General features: G+C 38.9%; 1 protein-coding gene across 1 annotated transcript in view; it reads left to right on the top strand.

The window, feature by feature from the left end:
* The window catches only part of MTERF1 (mitochondrial transcription termination factor 1), a 347,595-nt gene that overhangs the window by 237,177 nt on the left and 83,595 nt on the right, over positions 1 to 26,823 (top strand). The window contains exon 7 of the transcript XR_011502918.1: positions 21,291 to 21,343. The gene's annotated coding sequence lies outside the window, so the exon portion shown is untranslated. The remainder of the gene's footprint in view (positions 1 to 21,290; positions 21,344 to 26,823) is intronic.

Here is a 26,823-nt window from a genome sequence, read left to right as displayed (position 1 = left end):
CTTGGAAAGATTATCAATATGGCAAGAATGAGCCAGTCTCATCCTATCCTGGACCACTCCAAGCTCCAAACCTAATGATATCTCTCACCTAACAATATCTGGTTTAGCAAAAGGTCATTTACAACTTGGTATGAATTTAAGTCAATGTTTTACATCTCAAGAGACACTCAGATTTTAAGCCTTGTGTCTAGTTAAGCACTGTGTCTTTAAGAAATTTTAGGCATTGAGGAATAAGGTAGAAGAGGTGAAATCAATTCTGCAACTCTTCATTGAACACCTATAACATGAAAGTCACTAAATTAACCAAGCATCAATCACCTGTGTGTAAGAACAGCTGTGTGAATATGCTACACTGCAAATCACACTATTTTTAAAAAATTTATTGATGAAAATTATGCCTTATTTAATTTAATTTAATAATAAGAGTATAAAAAGGACTTTGTGCTTATGTTCAGCTGAGACTTGGAGATCAAATGACTGGCTCAGGTTCTTCAGTGGGTGTTTAGTGTGACCAAAATTAAAATCCAGAAAGACCCACTACAAATTTAATGCTTAGTGAAGGAACTGATACTTTCAAAAAGTGTTTGAACATTAAGAAAAGACATAGGAGCCAAAGTAAAGTCAAAAGAAAGAAGCCAGAGAATTTTCCAAAACTTAACTGAAGCATGGGTGTGACTGAGTATGAATGTAGCTGCAGATTTAATGGAATTCTTGGTTTTCCTTTATTTTCTATATTTCAGAGCCTGCATATTTTTTTGTAATATTTTATTACTGCTTGAGGATTTTATTTAATGTGGTTGAGAGGCTGTTTTTCTTTTCACAATCTCTATGTTGAAACATCTTTCCATGTAATCAAAGGTATACACACACACACACACACACACACACACACACACACGTATATATACTTTATTTTTGAGTTAGGCTCTTTAGTCAAGATGGCTTGGTTTATACTTGGATTCTATAGTTAATGTTCCCTGCATGTTAAGCAATTTACTAAACACAGAAATCTGAAGTTGCTGATTTGTTTCCCTCCACCACAGGGAATCATGGAATGTACAACATCACACTGCTTGTCTCTTTCTCCAAACTATTGGCTTTTGTTTGAAGTCACTTGTGTTTGGCAGAGGACTCAAAGACCTGATTGTGAAGTTGGAAACTAGAATTGATAGAAACTGAAATGGGGATTTGGAGAGAAGGCAAAAAATAAACAAGATAAAATCGGGTTCTGTGGAAAACCCATTTTGTTTTAGGAGAAGAATGGAGGAGGAGGGCCCCTGTAATGCTGAGGAGAAATCAAGACGTGAAGGGGTCAAACACAGTGTTCACCTATCCACCAGGTGTTCACAGAGTATGGTTACTGAAGAGTGTGACTTTCACATTTAAGCATTGAGACTGAGCTGGCTTCTTGGAGGGGTCAATAGGCTTGGATAGGACTCAGGTCTGATGTACGGCAATTAAAGAGTACATGCTATTAAAAAAAAATCCAGATCTGATAGCAGCATTGGGCAAGACACTGTTGGAAAGTATTACAGTTATAGAAATCCTACCTGAGAGTGGAACAAGGTAAAGAATGAAAGATGAAAGAGAGAGAGTAGAATTATTGTTGGAGATGCTATTACATTCAGCCTGGATTAATGAGTGATATGGATGATTTATTTTTCTAGTAAAGACCAAAAAAAAAAAAAAAAAAGCATTGGGGCAAGATTTAGTAGACAAAGGAAAGTCAAATTTTTGCTGTGGACTATTTGCTAATCATATTCATCGTTCTATTTTTTTGTTTGTTTGCTTTTACCCAAACTACCTTTAACACTCCCTTACAAATACCTTCATTTCCTTACCCTTCTTGGCTGGGTGTGTTTGGGTAAACACACAGCTGCATTGGCTGGAATCCATGACCACAAGTATAGAAGGGGCATTCCATCCTCCTTCTCAATACACTTTCCTCTTCCTAAAATCAGAAAGTGTAAATTTGTTCTCCAGCTTTGTTCTTAATTTTCAAGATTGTTTTGACTATTCTGGTACCCTTTCATTTCAATATCAATTATAGGAGCAGACATCAGGATTGTGATAGGGATTACACTAAATCTGCAGATCAGTTTGGAGAGTATTGCCATCTTAAAATGAAGTCTGATTCACAAACATGTGTTGTCTTTCCATTTATTTAGGTGTTCTTTCATTCCTTTCAACAATATTTTGAAATTTTCAGACTGTAGGTTTTATACTTCTTTTGTTAAATTTATTCCTAAGTATTTTATTCTTTTTGATATTATTGTAAATGGAATTATTTACTTAATTTTATTTTTAGATTGTTCATTGCAAGTAAATAAACATACAGTTGTTTTTGTATATTGATCTTGTATTTTGCAACATTGCTGAACTTGTTTATTTAGTTCTAATAGGTTTTTTAATGGTTTCCTCAGGATTTTCTATATATAAGATCATGCCATATACAGATAGAGATAGTTTTACTTCTTGATTTTTAATCTGTATACTCTTTATTCCAATTTCTTGCCTAATTGCCCTGGCTAGAATCTCTAGTACAATGTTAAATAGAAGTGAAGAGGGCAGACATTCTTGTCTGTTCTGGATCTAAGCTGCTCTTTAAGTTTGGTAAAGTCCTAGCTCTTTGTCTTTTTAGGTGATCCAACTACACCTTCATGAAATGCTCATTTGAGTCAGATGCAACAATATTCTAGATAAAGGATTCTTACCCTTATAGTTGGCATCGACAACCAGAATCTTCAGCACCAGTGGCTGAACATGGTACTATTAAGGAATCAAGACTCAGGCCCTAGTCACAAAAGTACAGGCTACAATAGATACTAAATTATCATACCCTGTTCACGAATGTGTAGTTAGTGTCTCTAGAATATTTGAACCAAAGCGTATCTCTTTATTTTTGCTAATTTCATCAATTTCCACTAATTTCACCAATTAAAACCTATTCATAACATTTATTATGCTAATTAGCCAAAGATTCGGGATTGGTTAGAAATAACGATAGCTGAAGCATTTGTACTAGTGACGTTTGGAGGGTTTGTTGCTAGTGCCTTCGAGTCAATTCCGAATCCTAGTGACCCTGTGTACAGCAGAGCAGAACCCAGCCTGGTCTTATTAAGTCATCCTCTCATCATCTGGCACTATATCACACAATGCTCCGCTGTTATTCATAGGATTTTCATGGCCAATTTTTTGGAAGTGGGTGGCCAGGTCTTTTGTCCTAGTCTGTCTTAGTCTAGAAGCTCCACTGAAACCTGTCCACCATGGATTATGCTGCTGGTATTTGAAATACTGGTGGCATAGCTTTCAGTATCACAGCAACAAGCAGCCATCACAGTATGACACAGACAGATGGGTGGTATGGTTCCCTGACTGGGAAACAAACCTGGGCCACAGAGGTGAAAGCACTGAATCTTAATCACTAGACCACCAGAGCTATCTGGAGAGTAGATTTTCTGATATGTTATTCAAACACCCTGGAAAGTTAAATTCTGAATGAGGACAACTTACTGTCCCCAGTGTGTAGCTTACATTAACGCATGTGTGGATGCACGACCATACACACACATTATAGCATACTGTCAATGCTGAAATATTTTAAAAGAGGTTACAGACATCATACCAATGTCAAATAGGCATTCCCTCCTTAATGTGGCTGATACAGAACTCATGATTCCTTATTAAAGATGCTTCTCCATGGAGTTTCCCATGTCATTAAATTATTCCATCAACATTACCATCCATACACATGCTTAAGCCAAAAATCTAGGTGTTAGCCTTCATTTCTCCCTTTTTACAATCTATCCATTAGCAAGTCATTTTGATTCTATCTCTAACGTATATGCCAAAGCCATCTTCTTCTCTTCTCCACTATCACCACCTTAGTCTAAACCACCAGATTTATGTGTGTTAAAAAAAAAAATGATGTGGCAAGGAATCTAATGCCAGTTCCTAGTAGTCATTGTTCTTTTCTGGATGTCTGAGCTAGCCTCCTAATGGATGTTCTGGCTTTTTCTCCACCATCCCTTCTTCCTACCCCACTTGACTCCACTCTTAGACAAGCAGCCAGAGGAATCTTTTCAAAATGTAAATTAGATTATGTCACTTCCCTTATTGAAACCACCCAAAGTCTTTCAGTCATATTTGGAATGAATTCCAGACTTCTTACTCTGGACATGAAGACTCCATGGTCTGGCTCTTGGTTAATTCTTTGACCTCATTTCAAACAACCTCCACCCTGCCTACTTTGCTCCAGCCACATTAGCCAATATTTTGGTGCCTGAAAATGACAAACTCATTCTTGCCTTGGGGCCTCTGTGCTGGCTGTCTGGTTGGCTGTTCTGTCCACATGCCTCTTTCCCTGATCTTACCATGGCAGTCTGTTTCTTATTCAGATCTCAGCCTAAATGTCAACTTCTCAGAGAAGCTTCCCTGACCATGCATTCTGACTTGGATCCACCCTGTCATGCTCTACCACACCTGCCTGTTTAACTGTCTGTATTACACATGTTTAGGTGCAGGTGTCATCTCCTCCGAGATAGGATATATAATTAAAATATCAAGAATTAAAGATAAAGAATCCTAAAGCTGCAAGAGAAAGGCAACAAGTGACATAAAAAGGAAAGCCCATAAGACTATCAGTGGACTTTTCATCTGACACCATACAGGCTGAAAGAGAGTGGCATGACATATTTAAAGTGCTGAAAGGAAAAAACTTAAAGCCAAGAATACTCTACCGGCAAGATTATCATTCAGAATGGAAGGAGAGATAAACAGCTTTCCAGACAAGCAAAAATTAAAGGAGTTTATCACCAAGAAACCAGTTGTACCAGAAATGCCGAAGGGACTTATTTAAGTGGCAAAGAGAAGACCACAAATAGGAATAAGAAAATAATTTAAAAAAATCCAAAAACAAAACAGGCAATAAAACCACTGGTAAAGGCAAAAATACAGTAAAGGTAGCAGATCAACCACCAACGAAGATAATATATAGGTTAAAAGACAAAAGTAATAAAATTACCTATTTCAATGATAAGAGGGTAATGGATAGACACACACAAAATTAGAGATTAGATATGATTTCAAAAACATAAAATATAGTAGGAAGGAAGTAAAACAGCAGAGCTTTTAGAAAGAGGTCTAACTAAAGAGACTATCAACTCAATATAGATTTCTATATAAGTATAATATTATATAGGAGCTTCATGGTAATCACAAACCAGAAACCTATAATAAACACACAAATAGGTAAGAGGAAAGAAATCAAACGTATTACTAAAGTAAGCCAACAAATCACAAGGGCAGAGAGCAAGAGAAGAAGAAAGGAGCAGGGATAGAACTACTAAAACACCCAGAAAAAAAAGTAACAAATCGGCAATAAGTACATTTTTATGAGTAGCTACTTTAAATGTCAATGGACTAAATGCTCCAATCAAAAGTCATAGGCTGGCTGATTGGATAAAAAAACAAGACCCATATATATGCTACATTCAAGAGACACACTTCAGAATTAAAGACACTCACAAACTGTCAGTGAAAGGATGGAACAAGATACTCCACACAAATGGCGAAGAAAAGAAATCTGGGGTGGCAATACTTATGTCAGACAAAATAGACTTTAAAACAAAAACTGTAATAAGAGACAATGAAGGGCACTACATAATGATAAAGGGAACAATCCAACAAGAGGATATAACACTTTTAAATATGCCCCCAACATAGGAGCACCTAAATATGTAAATAATTATTAACAAGCATAAAAGGAGAAATAGACAGTATCACAATAATAGTAGGAGCATTTAACACTCCACTTACACCAATGGATAGATCATCCAAACAGAAGATCAATAAGGAAACACTAGCCTTAAATGACACATTAGATCAGATGGACTTAGTAGATATATAGAACATTCCATCCAAAACCCACAGGATACACATTCTTTTCCAATACAAATGGAACATTCTCCAGGATTGATCACATATTAGGCCACAAAACAAGTCTCAATAAATTTAAGAAGATCAAAATAATACCAAGCATCTTTTCTGGCCACAAAGGTATGAAACTAGAAATCATCTAAAGGAAGAAAACCAGAAAGGCCACAAAAATGTGGAGATTAAACAAAATGCTACTGAACAACGATTGGGTCAATGAAGAAATCAAAGGAGAAATCAAAAAATACCTGGAGACAAATGAAAATGACAATACGACATGCTAAAATCTATGTGATACAGCAAAAGTGGTGCTAAGCAGGGAGTTTATAGCAATTCAAGCATACCTCAACAAACAAGAAAAATCCCAAATAAACAATTTAACAGTGCACCTAAAGGAACTGAAAAAAGAAGAACAATAAAGCCCCCAAATCAGCAGAATGAAGGAAATAATAAAAGCAGAGCAGAAATAAACAAAATAGAGACAAAAACAATAGAAAAATTAATGTAACCAAGAACGGGTTCTTTGACAAGGTAAACAAAATTGACAAACTTTTAGCTATACTCAGTAAGAAAAAAAGGGAGAAGGCACAAATAAATAAAATCAGAAATGAAAGGAGAAATTACAACAGACACCTCAGAAATACAAAAGATTATAAGAGAATACCAAGAAAAGCTATCTACCAACAAATTGGATAGTCTAGAAGAAATGGATAAATTCTTAGGACCATACAACCTTCCAAATCTGAATCAAGAAGAAGTAGAGAATTTGAATAGACCAATCACCAGTAAGGAGATCAAAACAGTAATAAAAACTTCCCAAAAAATAAAAGTCCAGGACCAGATGGTTTCCCTGGTAAATTCTAACAAACATTCAGAGAAGCCTTAATACCTTTCCTTCTCAAACTTCTCCAAAAAATTGAAGAGGAGGGGAAGCTTTGTAACTCGTTCTATTAAGCCAACATTATCCTGATACCAAAACCAGACAAAGTCAACACAAAGAAAGAAAATTACAGAGCAATATCAGTGATGAACATCAGTGCAGAAATCCTCGAAAAGATACTAGCAAATCGAATACAACACCACATTAAAAAGATCATACACCATGATCAAGTTGGATTTATTCCAGGGATGCAGGGATGGTTCAACATCTGCAAATTAAGCAACATGATACACCACATTAACAAAATGAAGAATAAAAATCACATCATCACCTCAATAGTTGCAGAGAAAACAGTTCACTAGATACAGCATCTATTTATGATAAAAACTCTAAATCAAATGGGTATAGAAGGAAAATATCTCAACATAATAAAGTCTGTATGTGACAAACCCACAGCTAATATCATTCTTAATGGAGAAAAACTGAAAGCTATCCCCCTAAAAACAGGAACTAGGCAAGGATGCACACTTTCCCCATTCTTATTTACCATAGTATGGGAAATCCTAGCCAGAGCAATCAGGCAAAAAAAAGAAATAAAAGGGATCCAAATTGGAAAAAAAGAAGTGAAACTGTCACTATTTGCAGATGACATGATTTTACATATGGAAAACCCTAATGAATCCACTGAAAAACTTTTAGAAATAATAAATGAATACAATCAAGTTTCAGGATACAAAATCAACATACAAAAATCAGTTGCATTTCTATACACTAAAAACGAAGTTGCAGAAAGGGAAATTAAGAATGCAACCCATCTACGATTCCAACAAAAGGAATAAAATATCTAGGAATAAACTTAACCAAAGAGGTGGAAGATCTGTACACTGAAAACTATAAAACATTGTTGAAAGAAATTGAAGACACAAAGAAATGGAAAGATATTCTGTGCTCTTGGATTGAAATAATTATCATAGTTAAAATGTCCATACTTCCTAAAGCCATCTATAGATTCAATGCAATCCCTACCAAAGTTCCAACAACATTTTTCACAGAAACAGAACAAAGAACCCTAAAATTTATATGGAAATATAAAAGACCTGGAATAGCCAAAGGAATCCTGAGGAAAAAGAACAAAGCTGGAGGTATCACACTCCTAGATTTCAAAATATACTACAAACCTATAGTAACCAAAACAGCATGGTACTGGCACAAAAACAGACACAGATCAATGGAATAGAATCAAGAGCCCAGAAATGAAGATACATCTATGGAGAGCTAATTCTCGACAAAGGAACCAAGAGCATATAATGGAGAAAGGAGAGTCTCTTCAATAAATGGTGTTGGGAAAACTGGACAGTCACATGCAAAAGAATGAAAGTAGACCATTATCTTACCCCATGCACAGAAATCAACTCAAAATGGATTAAAGACTTGAATGTAAGACCTCATACCATGAAACTTCTGAAAGAAAACATAGGCAGCATGCTCTTTGTCATCCATTTTAGCAGCATATTTTCAAGTACCATGTCTGACCAGGCAAGGGAAACAATAGAAAAAATAAACAAATGGGATGACATCAAACTAAAAAGCTTGTGCACAGCAAAGGAAAGAGTCAACAAAATGAAAGGACAACATAACAATTTGGGGAAGATATTTGCAAACCACATATCAGATAAGGGGTTAATATCCAAAATATACAAATAACCCATACATCTCAACAACAGAAAAACCAACAACCCAATTGAAAAATGGGCAAAAGATCTGAACAGAGATTTCTCCAAAGAAAATACATGGATGGCCAACAGGCACATGAAAAGATGTTCAACATGATTCACTATGAGGGAAAAGCAAATCAAAACTACAATGAGATATCACCTCTCTCCGTCAGAATGGCCATAATTAACAATCAGCAAACAACAAGTGTTGGAGAGGATGTGGAGAGAAGGTAACACTTGTACACTGATGGTGGGAGGGCAAACTGTTGCAGCCACTATGGAAAACAGTATGCAGTTTCCTCAGAAAATTAAGAATAGATCTACTATACAATCCAGCTTTTCCGCTGTTGGGTATTTATCCAAAGAACTTGAAAACACAAATGCATAAAGATACGTGCACCCCTATGTTCACTGCAGCATTATTCACAATAGCCAAGATTTGGAAACAACCTTGGTGCGGATCAAAGGATGAATGGATAAAGAAAAAGTGGTATATAGACACAATGGAATACTACTCAGCCATAAGAAATGATGAAATCCGGCCATTTGTGACAACGTGGTTGGATCTTGAGGGTATTATGCAAAGTGAAATAAGTCAGAGGGAGAAAGTCAAATACCGTATGATCTCATTCATAAGTAGAAGATAAAAACAATGACAAACAAACACATAGCAACAGAGGTTGGATTAGTGGTTACCAGAGGGGAAGCGGGGAGGGAGGAGGGCAGAAGGAGTGATTAGGCACAGTGTGTGGTGATGGATTGCACATAGTCTTTGGGTGGTGAACATGATGTAATCTACACAGAATTTGAAATATATTATGAGGTACATCTGAAAGTTATGTAATGTTACGATCCACTGTTACTGCAATTAACAAACAAATAAATGAAATAAAGCTCTACAATGTTTTTCTTTAAAAAAATTTTAAGCATGAGGGGGAGGAAGGAGAAGTTTAGACAGAAGTGATTTTTAAAATTTTCCCCAGTTTTATTGAGATACAATTGATATATAATATTGTTTAAGTTGAAGGTGTAACAATGTGATTGTTTAAGTTTTTGAGGCATACAATGTGGTTTTTATTTGCACTTCCTGATTTACTGACAAAGATTATCTTTTCATGTAGCTGTTGACCATTTGTATGACTTCTTTGGAAAAACGTCATTATTTTCCCCCATTTTTTAATTGGATTGTTTGGCTTTTTTTGCTAGTAAGTTGTCTGAATTCCTTATGTATTTTGGATATCAATCCCTTATCAGATATATGTATTGTAAATATTTTCTCCCATTCCATAGGTTACCTTTTCATTTTGTTGATGGTTTCTTTTGTTGTGTAGAAGATTTTTAGTTTGACGTAGTCTGTTTCTAGTTTTTATTTTTTTGAGGAAGATTGCCACTGAGCTAACATCTGTGCCAATCTGCCTCTATTTTATGTGGGATGCCACCATAGTGTGGCTTGACTAGTGGTGCTAGCTCCACCCAGGGTTCTGAGCCTGTGAAATCTGGCCCACTGAAGTGGAGCATGTGAACTTTACCACTATGCCTCTGGGCTGACCCCAATATTAAATATACATATCTTTTTTTGAGGAAGATTAGCTCTGAGCTAACATCTGTCACCAATCCTCCTCTTTTTGCTGAGGAAGATTGGCCCTGAGCTAACATCCATGCCCATCTTCCTCTACTTTATCTGTGGGACACCTGCCACAGCATGGCTTCATAAGCGGTGTGTAGGTCTGCGCCCAGGATCTGAACCGGCGAACCCCAGGACGCTGAAGTGGAGTGCGCGAACTTAATCTCTATGCCATCAGGTTGGCTAACGTTTTAGTTCTCCCTTTGTTGCTTGTAGTTTTCAAGGAGTTGTTACCAAGACCAACATCAAGGAGATTTTCCCTATGCTTTCTCCTAGGAGTTGAATGGTTTCAGGTCTTACATTTAAGTCTTTAATCCATTTTGAGTTAATTTTTGAGAATGATGTAATATATAAGTCCAGTTTCATTCTTCTGCATTTGGATATTCAGTTTTCCCAATATCATTTATTAAAGAGACTATCCTTTCCCTATTGAGTATTCTTGGCTTCCTTGTTAAATGTTAGTTGGCTGTATATGTGAGAGCTTATTTCTAGGCTCTCAGTTCTGTTGCAATTGTCTGTGTGTCTCTTTTTATGCCAGTGCCACACTGTTTTGATTACTATCACTTTGTAACATAGTTTGAAATCAGGAAGTGTGATGTTTCCAGCTTTGTTCTTCTTTCTCAAGATTGCTTTGGCTATTAGGTGTCTTTCATGGTTCCATATGAATTTTAGGCTTGTTTGCTCTATTTCTGTGGAAAATGCCATTGGAATTTGGTAGAGATTGCATTAAATATATAGATGACTTTGGTTATTATGGTTATTTTAACAATATTAATTCTTACAATTCATGAACATGAGATATCTTTCCATTTATTTGTGTCTTCTTTGATTTCTCTCATCAAAATTTTATAGTTTTCAGTGTACAGATCTTTAGCCTCCTTGGTTAAATTTATTCCTAAGTATTATTGTTTTTGATGCTATTGTAAATGGGAATTTTAAAAATTTCTTTCTTACATAGCTCAGTGTTAGTGTATAGAACCACAACTGATATTTGTGTGTTGATTTGGTGTCCTGCAACCTTACTGAGTTAATTTATTACTTCTAATAGTTTTTTGTGGAGTCTTGAATTTTCTGTATTTAAGATCATCTCATCTGCAGACAGAGACAATTTTACTTCTTACTTCCTGGTTTTGATGACTTTTATTTCCTTTTCTTGCTTAACTGCTCTGGCTAGGATTTCCAGTACCATGTTGAATAGGAGTGGTGAGAGTGGGCACCCTTGTCTTCTTCCTGATCTTAGAGGAAAAGCCTTCAACCTTTCACCATTGAGTGTGATATTGGCTGTGGGCTTGTCATATATGGCCTTTATTATGTTGAGGTATGTTTCTTCTATATCTAATTTGTTGACAGTTTTACCATTAAAGGATGTTGAATTTTGTCAAATGCCTTTTCTACATCTATTGAGATGGTCATATAATTTCTATCTTTTGTTTTCTTGATTTGATGTATCACATTTATTGATTTGCATATGTTGAGCCATCCTTGCATCCCAGGGATAAATCCTATTTGATCATGGTGTATGTTCCTTTTAATGTGCTGTTGAATTTTGTTTGCTAGTATTTTGTTGAGGATTTTTGTATCTATATTCATCAGGGATATTGACCTATAGTTTTCCTTTTCTTGTGGTGTCCTTATCTGGCTTTGGTATCAGGGTAATGCTGCCCTCTTAAAATGAGTTTGGAAGTATTACCTTCTTTTTGAGTTTTGGAAGAGTTTGAGCAAGATTGCTATTAGTTCGTCTGTAAATGTTTGGTTGAATTAATCAGTGAAGCCATCTGGTCCTAGGCTTTTATTTGTTGGGAGATTTTTCATTACTGATTCAATTTCCTTACTCATTATTGTTCTATTCATATTTTCTGTTTCTTCATGATTCAGTCTCAGTAGGTTGTATGTTTCTAGGAATTTATCCATTTCTTCTAGGTTATCCAATTTGTTAGAATATAATTGTTCATAGGAGTCTCCCATGATGCTTTGAATTTTGTGGTATCAGTTGTATAGTCTACTGTTTCATTCTAAATATTATTTGTTTGAATTTTCTCTTTTTTCTTAGTCTAGTAAAGGTTTGTCAATTTTGTTTATCTTTTCAAAAAACCAATCTTAGTTACATTGATCTTTTCTATGGTTTCTCTGGTCTCTATTTCATTTATTTCTGCTCTGATCTTTGTTATTTCTTTACTTCTGCCAACTTTGGGTTTAGTTTGTTCTTCTTTTTCTAGTTCCTGGAAGTGTAAAGTTAGGCTATTTATTTGAGGTGTTTCTTGTTTCTTAATGTAGGCCTTTCTTACTATAAACTTTCTGCTTAGAAATTCTTTTGCTCCTTCCCATAAGTTTTGGTATGTTGTGTTTCCATTTTTGTTTGTTTTAAGATATTTTCTGATTTCCCTTTTGATTTCTTCTTTGACCCATTGGTTGTTCAGGAAGGTGTTGTTTAATTTCCACATATTTGTGAATTTTCCCCCTTTCCTCCTGTTATTGATTTTTAGTTTCATACTATTGAGGTCAGGAAAGATTTCAATTTTCTTAAATTTGCCAAGACTTTTGTGGCCTAACATATGATGTAACCTGGACACTGTTCCGTGTGCACTTGAGAAGATTATGTATTCTGATGCTCTTGGATGGAATGTTCTGCAATCTTTTGTTAGGTACATTTGGTCTAAAGTGTAGTTTGGGTCCAATGTTTCCTTACAGGTATTCTGTCTGGATGACTGGATCACTTTTTTTTCTTGAAAGTGGGATATTGAAGTCTCCTACTATTATTGCTTTGTTTTCTATTTCTCTCCTCAGTTCTGTTAGTATTTACTTCATACAATTAGGTGCTCCAATGTTGGGTGCATGCATATTTACAATTGTTATATCCTCTTGATGAATTGAGCTCTTTATCATTGTATAATGACCTTCTTTGTTTCTTGTTACAGTTTTTGACTTAAAGTCTTTTTGTCTAATATAAGTGTAGCTACTCCTGCTCTTTTTTGATTTCCATTTGTATGGAATATCTTTTTCCAATCCTTCACTTTTAGCCTATGTGTGTCTTTAAAGCTGAAGTGAGTCTCTTGTATGCAGCATATAGTTAGATTTTGTTTAGTTATACATTTAGCCACTCTATGCCTTTCAATTGGAGAATTTAATCTATTTACATTTAAAAGTAATTATTGATAGGTAAGGACTTACTAATGTCATCTGATTAATTGTTTTCTGGCTGTTTTGTAGTCTCCTATTCCTTTCTTACTGTCTTCCTCTGTGAATTGATGATTTTTCATAGTGGTATGCTTTGATTCCCTTCTCTTTATCTTTTGTGTATCTACTGTTGGTTTTTGCTTTGTGATTAATATGAGGCTTACATAAAACATCTTACAGATATAACTGAGTTTTTAAAGTTGATATCAGCATTTTAAGCTGATAAAAACTTACTTTGATTGCATACAAAAACTTTACTCTTTCACTCCCCCCTCCACCAGAGAAGTGATAGTCTTTAGCAGTAGGTTGGTGTTAATCTGGGAGAGTAGGGTGAGGAGATATGATGAAAGTTGGAGATGCTGGAGTGGATAAAACCTGTATGCCCCCCAGGGACAGTACACTAACCAAAGTAAAGTTCCCCCCAAGAGTAAGAGGCCCTGGGTCCTATTAGTGCCACCTGGAACTCTGGGGGCAGGCAGCCTTGCATTGGCACATGTTTCTCTCAGCACTTGGGCAGAAGAACTGGAGACAACAGTAGCTATGAAGGGCATTAGAGCAGACAGAGTGCTGCTGACAGCCCATAGTCTTTCCTGAAGTCTCATAAGGTGCTACCCTTCCCTTTGCTCTTGCTCTTCTCTGAGCCCACAAGAAGGACAGGGAAGAGGTGGATGGGGGTGAAAAGATGATGATCCTGGGCATTAGGATGAGGAGGCTGCAGAGGGCAGAACTGTATAGATCTAAAAGTTTTTCCAGGATTGCAGACAACTTCACACACACACAAGAGGGGCAAAGGAGATAGAGCCAAAGACACTCAGGGACTAGGGGTGAGTTCCACCCGGAGCAAGAGGTTTCCAGAGGATTGAGACCACAGAGACTAAAATCAGCCACTTCTTGCCCCAAAGACTCATCATGGCAGTTGCCCATACCCCTGGGGGTTTAGAATCAGCCCCATGAAGGAAGAGAGTGAAAGAACTTTGAGAGGGTGAAAACTCTTGAATGGACTGTATTTTAAACTCATAACTAAATCCTGGATTCAATTTTCTGCTCTCAATTGGAAATGAGGGCTCTGAATTTAAAATCAAAAAGGTTAAATTGAGTTGAGATAGGGTGACCAACTGTTCCAATTTGTTCTATGACGTGAGACTTTTCACTGCTAAAACCTGCAAAATCTTTGGCAAACCAAGATGGTTGGTCACTTCAGTTATAAATATAATGAAAGTGACATTTTTGCATTCCCAAGTTTGTGACTCTGAAATTCATACCCACTGACATTTAAAAAGGCCAGTCCTGAAGTCTCCAATCTGGGGGGATTCCCACATACACACTAGAGTGGACACTGATGCAGCCACCCAGATCCCTCTTTAAGGAAGGCATTATTGCCCCAGCAGTTGGGAGTGCTGTTGGTGGACAGCCTCAGCTCTCAGTCCTATAGAGTTTGCCTCAGCTGGGAAGCCACCTTGCCCAATTCAGGCCACTTCCTGTAGCTGCCACCATCCAATGACTGATTCATGCAGGAGTATAAAGGCTAGCCACCTCCTCCCAGCTCAGGACAAAAGGGCCATTCTAGCTCTATAGATTCCCCGTGAGGTGGGTTGAGGCTATAGTTTGACCTGCATTGCAGACCACCGTCTCCCTCTGCCCAATCCTGCTTCCTTCCTCTCCTTACCACAGGCGTTAATGCCAAGGGTACTCTCTAATAAACAGTCTACATACTAAGCTCTGTCTCAGAGTCTGCTTCTTGGAGAACCCAACCTTAACCTAAATCAATGCCTTTCTTCTGATTTGCTGTCTGTTGCCTGAGACCATCTCACAAAGACATGTAAGTCATGGGAGACTCACTGGCTGAGCCTGAGGAAAACTGGAGAAGTGGTTTGCCCTAGGGGCTGTCTAAGGAACTGTCTTTTTTTATTCTGAAAGCTTTTCAGGACAAGAAAATATGTCATAGTAGGTACACTATAAATTTATTGGGTGAGTGAATGACCAGGGCAGGATCAGCTTCATGCACATATGACCTGTATAGTTGTACAGGGCCCCATCTGTCTCAGAAGGGCACCACAGTTGGTTTAATGCTCTGCTATCAGGGACTTGAACATCTTAATAATTTTTCAAGAAGAGGCCTTACATTTTCATTGTGCCGTGGGCCCTGCAAATTATGTAGCTAGGCCTGGGCCTGGGTCCCCCAAGAACTAGCTTATCCTCAGTTCCCCCAGGATTCTCCCTCACCATAAGGGAGTGGCAGGAAAGCAGAGAGCAAGCCAACAGTATTCTTAGAACGACTCTCAGGGTGGCCCTAGAACCACATTCCCAAACCTCATTCCTTGCAATCCTAGCTCTCCAAGACATTTAAACATGCTTGGAGGGCAAAGTGATCAGTGGTCACACAAACTCAGGAAATAGCAACCTAAAACCCCACCTGGAGATATACAGTGTACATCAACACAGTAAAGGTTCTGGGAAGTCTCCCCTGTAAATAAGGTACCTGCTTAATTTTGTTTAATGCTTGAATAAACAACTACATTTGTTCAGGGAAAGATTGTTTTCCCGACCCACCTCTTAACATCCTGGAACAATTTCCCTTTAACACTCCTTTGGGAAGTACTACCCCAGAAACTTGGGCTGAATTGGCCACACCTCCCTAGTCCTGAGTGTAGGAATCTAAAATAACAGTCCAGCACTGACTTCTTCCTTGAACTGCTTTTGGAGGTGATGGTCAGAAAGTCATTTGTTTGCCACGGTATTTGGGAACTAAAAGGGAGCTTGTACAGCCTACTTCAGGCAAAGACAAGAAGACAGATGTCCTTAAAGGTTAAATTGTTGTTTTAAAGCCCCAGGAACTTGTAGCAGACCAGTCTGGAGTTAAGTACAAGTGATAATGATAACAGCTAACATTTACCAAATGTTAACTATGTTCTAGGAGCTGCATTATATTATTTTACCTTCACATAAACTATGGAGTAGATACTCATGCTGGGTATATGGGGTAAATACCTATGATGGTTAGAGTTGTGTGCCAACTCAGCTAGACTGTGGTACCCAGTTGTTTGGTCAAACATCAGTCTAGATGTTGCTGTGAAGGTATTTTTTTAGATGAGATTAGCAGTTAAATCAGCAGACTTTGAGTAAAGCAGCTCACACTCCATGATGTGTGTGGGCCTCATCTGGTCAGTTGAAGGCCTTAAGAGCAAAGACTGAGGTTTCCTGAAGAAGAAGGAATTCTCATCAAGATTGCGGCATAGAAACCCTGCCTGAGTTTCTGCCTGCTGCTCTGTGGAACCTGCACCCAAGACTGCAATATCATCTTTTGTCTAAATTTCCACCCTGCTGGCCTGACCTACAAATTGTAGACTTGATAGCCCTGATGATCACAAGAGACAATTCCTTAAAATCTCTCTCTGTCTCTTTCTAACATTCTGTTGGTTCTGGTTCTCTGCAGAACTCTGACTAATACAATACCTACTCTGGATATGTGGAGTAAGATACCCATGCTAGGTATTCCCTTTGCCCCTCCAGATCTACTCTTTACTTTGCTGCACTCTGTCTGTGACCATTAATGCACATCAACTGGCTTCCTTGCCCTGTTGTTTCCAGTTGGGTTGGGTTAGTGAGAGGTAGTGGCAGGAGGTCAGTGCAGGAGGAGAGTGAGGTTAGGGAGTCAATTCTCTTGCCTCTCCCTGCCAAGCTGAAGGTTGGCAGTGGCTGTGCCCCTTTACCCAAGGCTGGAGCTTTCGTTCAGTGGCCTCCCCAACAGCTCTAGTTGTAGCAGCAGCTACAGCCTCAGCTCTCACTGGGTTCCTGTAACCACTCTCTCCTCTTGCTCTTTAGGCCTAGGGTGGTAAGAGCTCTCTGCTGTTGCTAGCCTTTTCCCATCCTCAACTATCTGCTTTATTATCCTCCATAGTTTTTCCTTAATCCTGTCCATATGTCAGTACATCATCCTCAATTTCCCTGTTTGAATGTGCCGTCTGTTTCCTGCCAGGACCCCGAGTAATTCAACACACTTTTTAATCTTTTTGTACATGAGGAAACTGAGGCCTAGAGAGGCATAGAGAGGCTTGGTGACTTCTCCAGGGCAGGGATTTAAGCCAAGGTCTCTGATTCCCGTGGCGATACTCACAGTCTATACACATCAATTCAATTACTGCTCACATCAATTACTTACTCTTTTGGAGTCAGTTTCCCCATTTGCAAAATGAGGTCAGTAACATGACTCTTCATAGAATTCTAGTCAGCACTCAGTAAATACTAGCTGTTGTTATTATTTGTGACAAAAAAATGGGCCTTGACAAAAATAGAATTCCCAGCTTACAGGGTCTTGGTAAGGACTAATTGACTAATAGGTGTCCTGCCCCAGCTCAGGGCCTGGCGCACACCAGCACTCGATATATGCCACGAAACAGTAGTCACATCTGTTGTTCTTTTCCTATGGCACACCTTCCACGAACATGGTTCTTAAATTCTACGTGAGCACAATTTTGAGTTGAGAGGCAGGTGAGAGGCACTTTACATATGCTATCTCAGGTAAACATCATAACAGAACTAAGAGGTGAGTTATTCCAGCCCTACAGATGAGGAAGCTGAGGACAAAGGAGTTAAATACCTTACCTAAGGGCCACTGCTACCTCTGGTAGCAAGGGATTGAGGATTCAACCCAGGTATATCTGATTCTATATTTATTTTAGCTAAAGAAGACTTGTTAATAGAGCTAATTCAGTGGATAAGCACGGATATGATAGGTCCCACTGTTAAAATACAGAAGTGTTTCCCCGTTGGTTGGTAGAGGGCTGCTGTCTCAAGGTCTCTTAGTCTAACCTGCCCACTCATTCCCTTTCCCTCCGCCCCTGAGCCTGAGCCCCAAAGACAGGGCCTGTTCTATCGGGTCTGGGCCCATACCCAGCAGTTATAAATTTTTGGAATATCACTCCTGGAAACAAATCCCGTAAATGAAACTGGAGAATCACATCTCAGAGAAGTAAAGAATAAGCTACGTCCAAACCTTGTAGAAGTCAAAGAAGAAAGATGCCCTGGTGTATTCAGAGCGTTGCAGAAGAGTCTCGTCATTTCTGTGCCTCTGTCCTGTGGCTGATTTCCTTGAGGGGAGGAGCCCCAGAGGGAGCTTTGTGTTCCAAAGGTATGGAGGGGTGGCATTGTCTGTCCCATCATCTAGAAAGCCCAGTCCTGTTTCTGGGCCATCCCTGCCTCAGCCTTGATTGCACCTCTGTCCTGAACCCAAGGCCCCATGGCCCTTTCAGGATAACTCAGAGAGAAAACAGGTGTGCACACTGTGTGAGGTGGAGAAGGGGTTTCAGTGTCTTCCCTTCAGCGTCTTCCCCTTCTGGGTTTCAAGTCAGTTGGCCTGGGCTTCCACGTTTTACCTGAAAGAGGAAGATTGGCAGCTTGCCAAGAGCCCAAGGACTGCTCCTAACCTCTGTGTTGCTGAGCTGGTAGCCAGCAGCCCTTGGTCATCACCTTGCAGTCGCCCCTTCTCCCTTGGTGCAGTCCATCTCTGAAGGAGGCTGGGCTTTGGGGCCTTTTTATTTAATGGCTGAGGGGGAGTTTGGAGATTTGTAGGAGAAAGTCTACAGAACAGATAGTGAATTAGGAAACCCAAAGCCAGGGTTCATGGCACAGAGGGCTGGGGCCAGTGGGAGAAGGAGGCTAAGGGAACAGCAGTCATCGGGGGATTTGATGCTGGGGCAATTTTGCTCTGTTTCCTTGCAGACCCTTCTGCAGTGTGTCAGGCTCTGTTCCTGCTGTGAGGAGCTGCCAAGGCCAGCCCTTGCCCTTTGTAAATCTCCTTTCTCATTCTTTCTTTCAAAATGGACGTGCCCTGGATTAATAAAGATGTGCTGGAGAGCTTCCTCTCTCTGCCTGGCATTCTGCTTTAATAATAATACTACTCCTACACTTTAATCTAAAAAGTAGAGAGGAATTGAAATAAAAATCCACAAAGAAAAAGAAAACCTCCATAACTTAAAGAGATAGGGTAGGGGCAGAAGAAAGGACAAGAAGATCCCTGGGTGAAAATGGTGGCATTTAATCAGGGATTATACAGGAAGTGAGTGAGCAATTCCAGAATGACAAGAACCAACCTGAACCTCTAATGGAACTTTTGTCAAGGTTTCCAATACTCCAGTGTCCTTTAAAAAGTATTTCCCTCTCTGCCCTTATGTTTTTGTTAAGGTCCATAGGTGAAAATGAAATAATTGAAAGCGAGATGCTGGCTCTATTGACTTTTTTCAAAGGGAAAACAGGCCACAAGTTTCATAGGAAATCCTCTTGTGGAATAAATGGCCTCAAGAACAGGACTGGCACCATAATTTGCAGGGGCCAGAGCAAAATGAAAACATGGGGCCTCTTGTTCCAACTGGTAAGAATTTTAAGATGACAGGTGAGCATGAAACCAAATTTGGGACCCTTCTGAGCCCGGGGGCCCTGTGTGGCTGCACAGGTCACATGCCCATAAAGCTGGCCCTGCTTAGGAGTTTCTGAAGGTTTGCACTATTCTCATTTTCTGACTTAACAATGCTTCTTCTTCTATATTCAAACCACCAGGGATGTGATGATTTTATGTGTGTGTGAGTGTGTATTTCAATACTATTTTTAGGCGCTTAAGTTGATTTTCAAAATAGTTCTTTAAAACCTCAAACATTTCTAAAATGCAATTGATGATGTCAGTACTAGTCTGAAATGTAAATCTGAGCAAGAGAGACTACTGCCCAGGGCCTTACACTTTAGAGGGCTCAACTCGGACCCTTTTCCAGCTCAGCTCAAATCTGAGGGGCCAAGGATACATGCCTTCCTGGACAAATACCCAGGTAGCTAAGGGCTGAGAATTCCTTGCCCATATGGCTCTGACCTGCTCCCAGGAATATGCAGGCATCTTCCTTGGGTACTTCTTTCTAAGGATGGACCTCACTACCAGTATGGGCACCCCATGGCCTTACATTTGGCCAAAGGACAGCTGTTTAGGGGTGGGAAGAGGGGGTGCTGTTGACAGAGCTTGGACATGGGGGCTAGTCTGATTTGTCCTCGTCTATTTGTATGAGGCCCCTTGCTATGCTGGAGGGAGCTGGAAGAAGGAAGAGCTAGTGATGGGCTGGAGTGGATATTTTCCCTACACTGTCAATTCCACACAGGACTCTGGAATTCCAAGGACTCTGGGGATTCTAAATTATAACATGGCTTTTCAGGCATCATTGAAGGTATAATTGCCATAGTAGGATCAAACATTTTATTTAACAGTTCAATAGCTTGATTTATAACTTTTAAAACTTTAGACTTATAGTATGTAAGAAATGGGCTTCCATATCCATTCTTGCCACGGGTTCTGCAAACAGTAAGGGCAGACCTGGATGGTTGGCAGCAAAGAAAGTGTCTATTTCCATATAATGAGGTGGAATATCAGCTTCCACATAAACAGTTTTCTAGTTCAGTTGCTCTAACTTTGTGTGTGTGTGTATGTGTGTGTGTGTGTGTATAATATTTATACATTTTGACAAAGGCAGTTTCTATTTTGATTACTGGAATACAGCAGCTTTTTAGGATGTGATCATTAATTATATATGCACCTCAGCCAATTTCAAGTACATTTCTGCTCCAAAGGTTTCTTAATTTTCTCAGACTATTGTTTTTATCACAACACTGTACTCTGCTAAAATTTGTGTTTACATTCCACAAAACAAATAATTTTATCTTTAACGTTGAACTTTTTATCTGAGCCTATACAAGCATTCACAATAATGTCAAATATTTCTTTTTGACAGAATGAATATCCAAAAGTTATATTTTGATTTCATAAATTGAATAAAGAAAAACAAACTGTTATTGGAACTAATTGATTTTTTCTTTGAGTATCTAGGACACTAGCATAAAACTTGCCTCATTCAACTGTTTGTGCTGTTCTTCTTCTGCTAACAAAGACAACACATGAACAGTTATCACTTTCTTTTCATACTTCCCAAAGGAAACTTGGAATCCAAAGTGGATGAAGTTAATGAAGAAAAGCCATCATTGGAGGTAAGTGAAAAGTCATGCTTCACTGAGTGGTAGGTAAATGCATTTTCTGCAGGTGCACATGCTAAACAGTCATTTTTGGAGATAGTCTTAAAGTAACTTCTAACTTTTGGAACAGATGCTGGTGCTTCTTCAGAAGATTTGTGTATTCTGGGTTTCATGTGGTCAGTCGTATTGCTTAGCCTTCATGGTAGATGGTAAACTGTGTTGATAAACTTTCTTTGCAAGTTCCACATTCATCATCAACTATGTTGTGAAATAGAAACTCAGAACTCAGTTTTTCATTAGCATGTGCTTTTGGTTTTTTGAGCTCTTTGCTGCTCCAAGAGTTTATTGCAAAATAAAACAGCATTACCCAACAGTAATTGCTGCTGATATATGAATACAAACTGTACAATAAATAATAAAACCATGTAATGAGAGTATTCAGGCTGCTCTCTATAAGCTCTATGACAAGATAGCCCAGCCTCCAGCTCCCACTCATGTTTCCCAACTAACCGATGATGTCTCATATTTCTGCGACCCTGCTAACTGATGGCTGGCGGCTTCATGCGTTTTGAAGGTTGTGGGTGTGATGTAGGCCCCAGCACAACTGGCTGGCCCAACCATGGCCCGTAGGGGTAATGGTGTTGAGTTTTTCTCCGCCATCACCCAAAATGGGAGAAATTAGCTTCCTGAGCTCTCTCTTGCCTGAGGGCATTGTGTTTACCAGCAAGTTCCCTGCATGCTGTCTTTGAAAGGGAGGTGCTTGTTTTGCTGAGTCTGGAAAAAATAGGGAAAAGAGAGATGGGTTATTGCTGGGCATGTTTTAGATTTAATCACGTGTTAAAGTTAAAAAAAAAAATCTGATCTTTGTGCATACATCTCCCACACTACTAGACAAGACTGCGTCAGAAGCTGAAAATACAAAGCAGAGATCTACCAATGTAGCTATTAATAATTATTCATTAAAAAAATTTAAAATCTGAGGGAAAAGTTAGACCAGTTGAGATACCAGGACAACAGGCATAAACTGGGATTGTCCCAGTTTTGGTCACCGTATTTATAGGAAAATAAAGAAGCTTCATTTTCTTTGCTCCTCTGGGAATGGTGTTCATAATTTTGTTACCTGGTATGCGAGTGCATCTGAGTTTTCTAAAAGTGTGATTTCCTAGGTTGGAGTTCATTTAGCCAAAGACAATGCAAGAGCCCAGGATGCCCGCTTGATACCTGTGGCTGTGTGACCATCAGACTATACCTTTTGCCATTGAAAGTGATTTAAAAGCTGCCTGATTGACTAGGCTGTCCTGGTCATTGTCATTTAGTTACAAGGATAGAGCTGAGCAGGCCTAGGGACAAAAGACCTAGCACATGGTATGTACTCAATAAATATTTCAGTAAAAGGAGCCATTGCTGGAGATGTTACTGAAAGCCACCAAGTTTCTTGGGGCTGTTTTCCTTGTAACATCAGTGATCTCTGACTAGCTTTCATGACTATGTGTTTATGACTCATATAAACACAGATATTTAATGGAAATCTAAGTAAAGAATCAAAAAGTAATGTGAGTAGTTTCTTGAAAGTCATCATAAGATGACCTTACATCATTCAAAATGTCAATAAACAACTGCCTCATTAGGGTATCAGAATCACAAAATCATGCAAGGAGGTTTACAGCAAAAAAGGAGAGAGAGAACACTTATCTCAGAATCGCTAGGCAAAGACATGCTTATCACATCCTACTGTTCCTGGAATATGACTACAGCTTTTGCCTTTGCTTGACATGTCACCTTAAGTAGTTAAATCACCTTAAGTAGCTGATATTCCATATTATTTGATGTCCTAATCAGATGCTCGTTCAATAGAAATCGCTATTGAATTTTGCAAGGATTTGCAGAAATTGAAATTCTAGTTGCTAACGTTATTCTTAGCTTGCTGCTCTGGTTCCAGGCTTTAAGTTGACTTTTTTCTAGGCTTTTAATTAAGTGGACAAAGGGGACCATGATGTGACTGCAGTTAACATTGGGATCAATGTGATGTTCTCTCATAGCTCACAACTTCCTCCTTCAAGTCTTTTTTTATTTTAATTTTTTCAGCACTGCGGAGAGCTGATATTATCGTACATATTTAGTCTGTCCAAAGAATGTCATAGAGGGACCAGATGTATTTTCTCAAAGGACGTAGATACCTATATTAGATGTGAAGAGAATTTTCTACTTAGTCCCTAAGAGGGAGGATGGCATTGTGTGTTCCAGAATTTAGTTGCTTAAATTTTCTGACAGAATAAAATAACTTGTGTTGCTACGAAAATAACATAGGTGGAAAAATATCACATTAGCATAGGCTTTATCAAAGAGCGTTCCGTGGAACACGAGTTATATAAGCTGCTTCATGAAAGGAGGGTTCTGTGGACAATACCCTCCCACCACACTTTCTTCTTGGAGGTTCCCAGCATGTGTTAACATAATAAAGCACTTGATTGGCCCTGTGATGAAGAAATCATTTAAATTTGTTTAATCTGGGGGCCAACCCAGTGGCACAGCGGTTAAGTTCGCACATTCTGCTTCTCGGCGGCCCAGGGTTCTCCGGTTCAGATCCCGCTTGGCACACCATGCTGTGGTAGGCGTCCCGTATATAAAGTAGAGGAAGATGGGCACGGATGTTAGCTCAGGGCCAGTCTTCCTCAACAAAAAGAGGAGGACTGGCTGTAGTTAGCTCAGGGCTAATCTTCCTCAAAAAAAAAAAAAAGATAAAAAAAGAAAAAACAAAAACAACAACAATTTGTTTAATCTGGAGTTTTTTAAAAGCTTTCCAGAGTCTATCATGAAACCCTCATTCTGTGTTACTTTCCATACAAACACCACAGTGGTGTAATATCATCTCATTAAGTCTATTTTCTTGCATTCATTGGACTAATGACTGACTTCCTACAGTCCCAAGACGTTATTTACTATTTATTTTACCTATGCTAAATCTAGATGTATTTTCTTTTAGTTCTTTTCTGCCAATAGACTATGACAACCCCTCCAAATGCTCTTTGTGTCATCTGATCTTCTCAAATCAGTGGCTCTCTTTCCAGAACTTATGAGCTTGTTACTCAGTCTCATTTCTTACCTTTCCTTGCTTCTTGATTTTCAAACTATGTTATCTTCTATCTGACAGCAGAACCATTGCAATTTAGCAGATATTTGGTCAGTTTCTCTCATTCCTATTTCTCTTACCCCCAAATGTCACTTTGCTCTCAGATTTTCTTAGTACAATAAACAACAATCTATTTTATTTGTGTCTATCATTCCGATAAAATGAAAACATTCCAGATTATGGATATAATCTCTTGACAGACTAACATGGACCTTATTCACATTTTTTTTTTCTGAGTTGTAGCTTTAATACACTTTTTGTGTGTGGTGCAAGTCTCAATCCCTACTGAAAGTGTAGAATCCAGGCCAGCAGTCTTAGTGGGCTACCTTGCTGCCCTGCTGTAGGAGTGGAAATCTGAATTCATTCAATTTACTCAAGAAAATGTGAGTGCCAAGGAGAACAATACAGTCAGGCTCTGGCTTTCATGAAACATAGGTGGGGGTGTGGTCAGTGACTTATGTTATAGAATGTAATATAGTTTAAAAAAAATGCCATCTTGATCTAGTTTTGAGGTCCTGGCTAGGGGCCGTTCAGTTTCCCTTTTTGAGCAGCTGATTAAGACCACATCTCCAACAACATCCTGTATGGAACTCTTACACTCCTGGCATCTATGCAACTGGCCCTAATCGCCCCAGGTCAGGTAGCATACAACTAGAAACAGACCCTAAGTCCTAGAGCCTGTGAAATTATTCAAATCATCCAATTCATAGGAAGCGTCCTAAACCTAGTTAAACCCACCCTGCTGTCATCCATGAACCGCCTCCTGCTCCAGGGTGTAACCCTCTGTGTGGTCCTGCCTGGCAGCCTCCTCTGGTTTGGCCAGTAACAAAAAGTTCTGCTTTTCATCTTGCAAGTGTCAGTGTGTTGTGTCCTGCCATCAAAGAACCTTTAAATCTAACAAAACATAGCTGCAAGCAAAATTTTGGTTTTTCTTTCTTATTGTTATGAAAATTTCAAAGGACTTAAAATAGAGGTACTAATTGGTGGTAAAAAGGAGGTGGGATCAGGATTTTAAGAGAAGGGAAGAATTTTTTTAAAAAAAATTAATTCAAGTAACTTAAGTCCCCCACCAAGGACTTTAGCAGGTTAACATGCCCCATAGATTCGTTTGTTTATTGTATGCTTATTGAGCATTTACTGTGGCTCTGGTCCTACGGTGCGCTAGGAGGTGTGCAAGAACAGAAAATGTGCACCCTTTCCTTAAGAAACCTGCAGATTAATTAAGAAGACGCGGCATGCACTGAAATGATTCGAGAGACGAAATCAAGTGTGTAGAAATATAACTAGACCATCCTTAAGTCCAAAAAAAGGACAAAAATACTAAGGAACTAAATTTAAGGAAATAAATTTGCTTTAAGAGAAGCAAGTTTAGGAGAATTTGCTTTAAATAAATTTATTTAAGAGAAATAATTTTGCTTGCAATTTTTCATGATGGCTAACTTTAAAATAATTTTTAACTTTCCTAGTTATTTTGCTGGGGAAATGTTTGCGTTATTGTTCTTTTCCTCAGTTTATCCCTCCCAGCTCTGCAACCCTTTCTCTGAGGCGCGTAGAGCCTGGCTTTTTCTAGCCCTGTTATGAAAAGCTCAGATGCTTTGGAGTTATGTGGATATTGAGCTGAAGCAGGTAATGAGGTTCTCTCAATGGATGGATTTTGGAGGAATTTGTTGGCAGTTCAGATCAGATGAAGCTATTTCTTTTAAAACTTGGGCGCGTTTCAAAAAGGAAAATGGTTTCAGCCCAAATCCATTTGCAATACCAACCTTCCTGGTTGGGGAATGAAACGCTTAGCTAATTTATTTTTGATGGGTAGGCTTTTATGTGTTTTAAATGATGGCTGACTGGCCTGGAAGGCATTTAGTGATGGTCCATGGTCTTCAAGGGAACTCACACTTTTTCTGAAGGAGAAGCAGGTAGTTGATCAAGCCTCTGCCCTTTCTCTAGGCCTACTCTCCAGTGATTTTCATTCTCCCTACCAATACTTTCTTATTGAACATCTACCCTGTGTAAAGGACGGTAGTGGACTCTGCAGAGGATACTAAGCAAGCCAACAGGCAGATGAGGCATGGACTCTGTACAAGGCAGAATGTGACAAGGCATGGCCATAAAAGAGACTAAAGTGAATTGTGCATAGAGTCAAGGAGTCACTTCAAATTGGGTGGATCAGGGAGAGCTTTAAAAAGAGTAATACTTGAGCTGGAACTTGGAGAACAGGTTTGCTTTGGCAGTTACAGAAGGAGCTGGCAGACTATAGCCTGTGGGCCAAATCCGTCCCCCGTCTGTTTTTATAAATAAAGTTGTATTGGAACTCAGCCATGCCCATCCATTAGTGTATTGTTTATGGCTGCTTTCATGCAACAACAGC

Source organism: Equus asinus, chromosome 1 (genome assembly GCF_041296235.1).
Source record: "Equus asinus isolate D_3611 breed Donkey chromosome 1, EquAss-T2T_v2, whole genome shotgun sequence".
In the NCBI taxonomy this organism is placed as follows: domain Eukaryota; kingdom Metazoa; phylum Chordata; class Mammalia; order Perissodactyla; family Equidae; genus Equus; species Equus asinus.
Note: the sequence above shows the minus strand (reverse complement) of the source record. Positions and strands in the feature narration are given on the sequence as shown.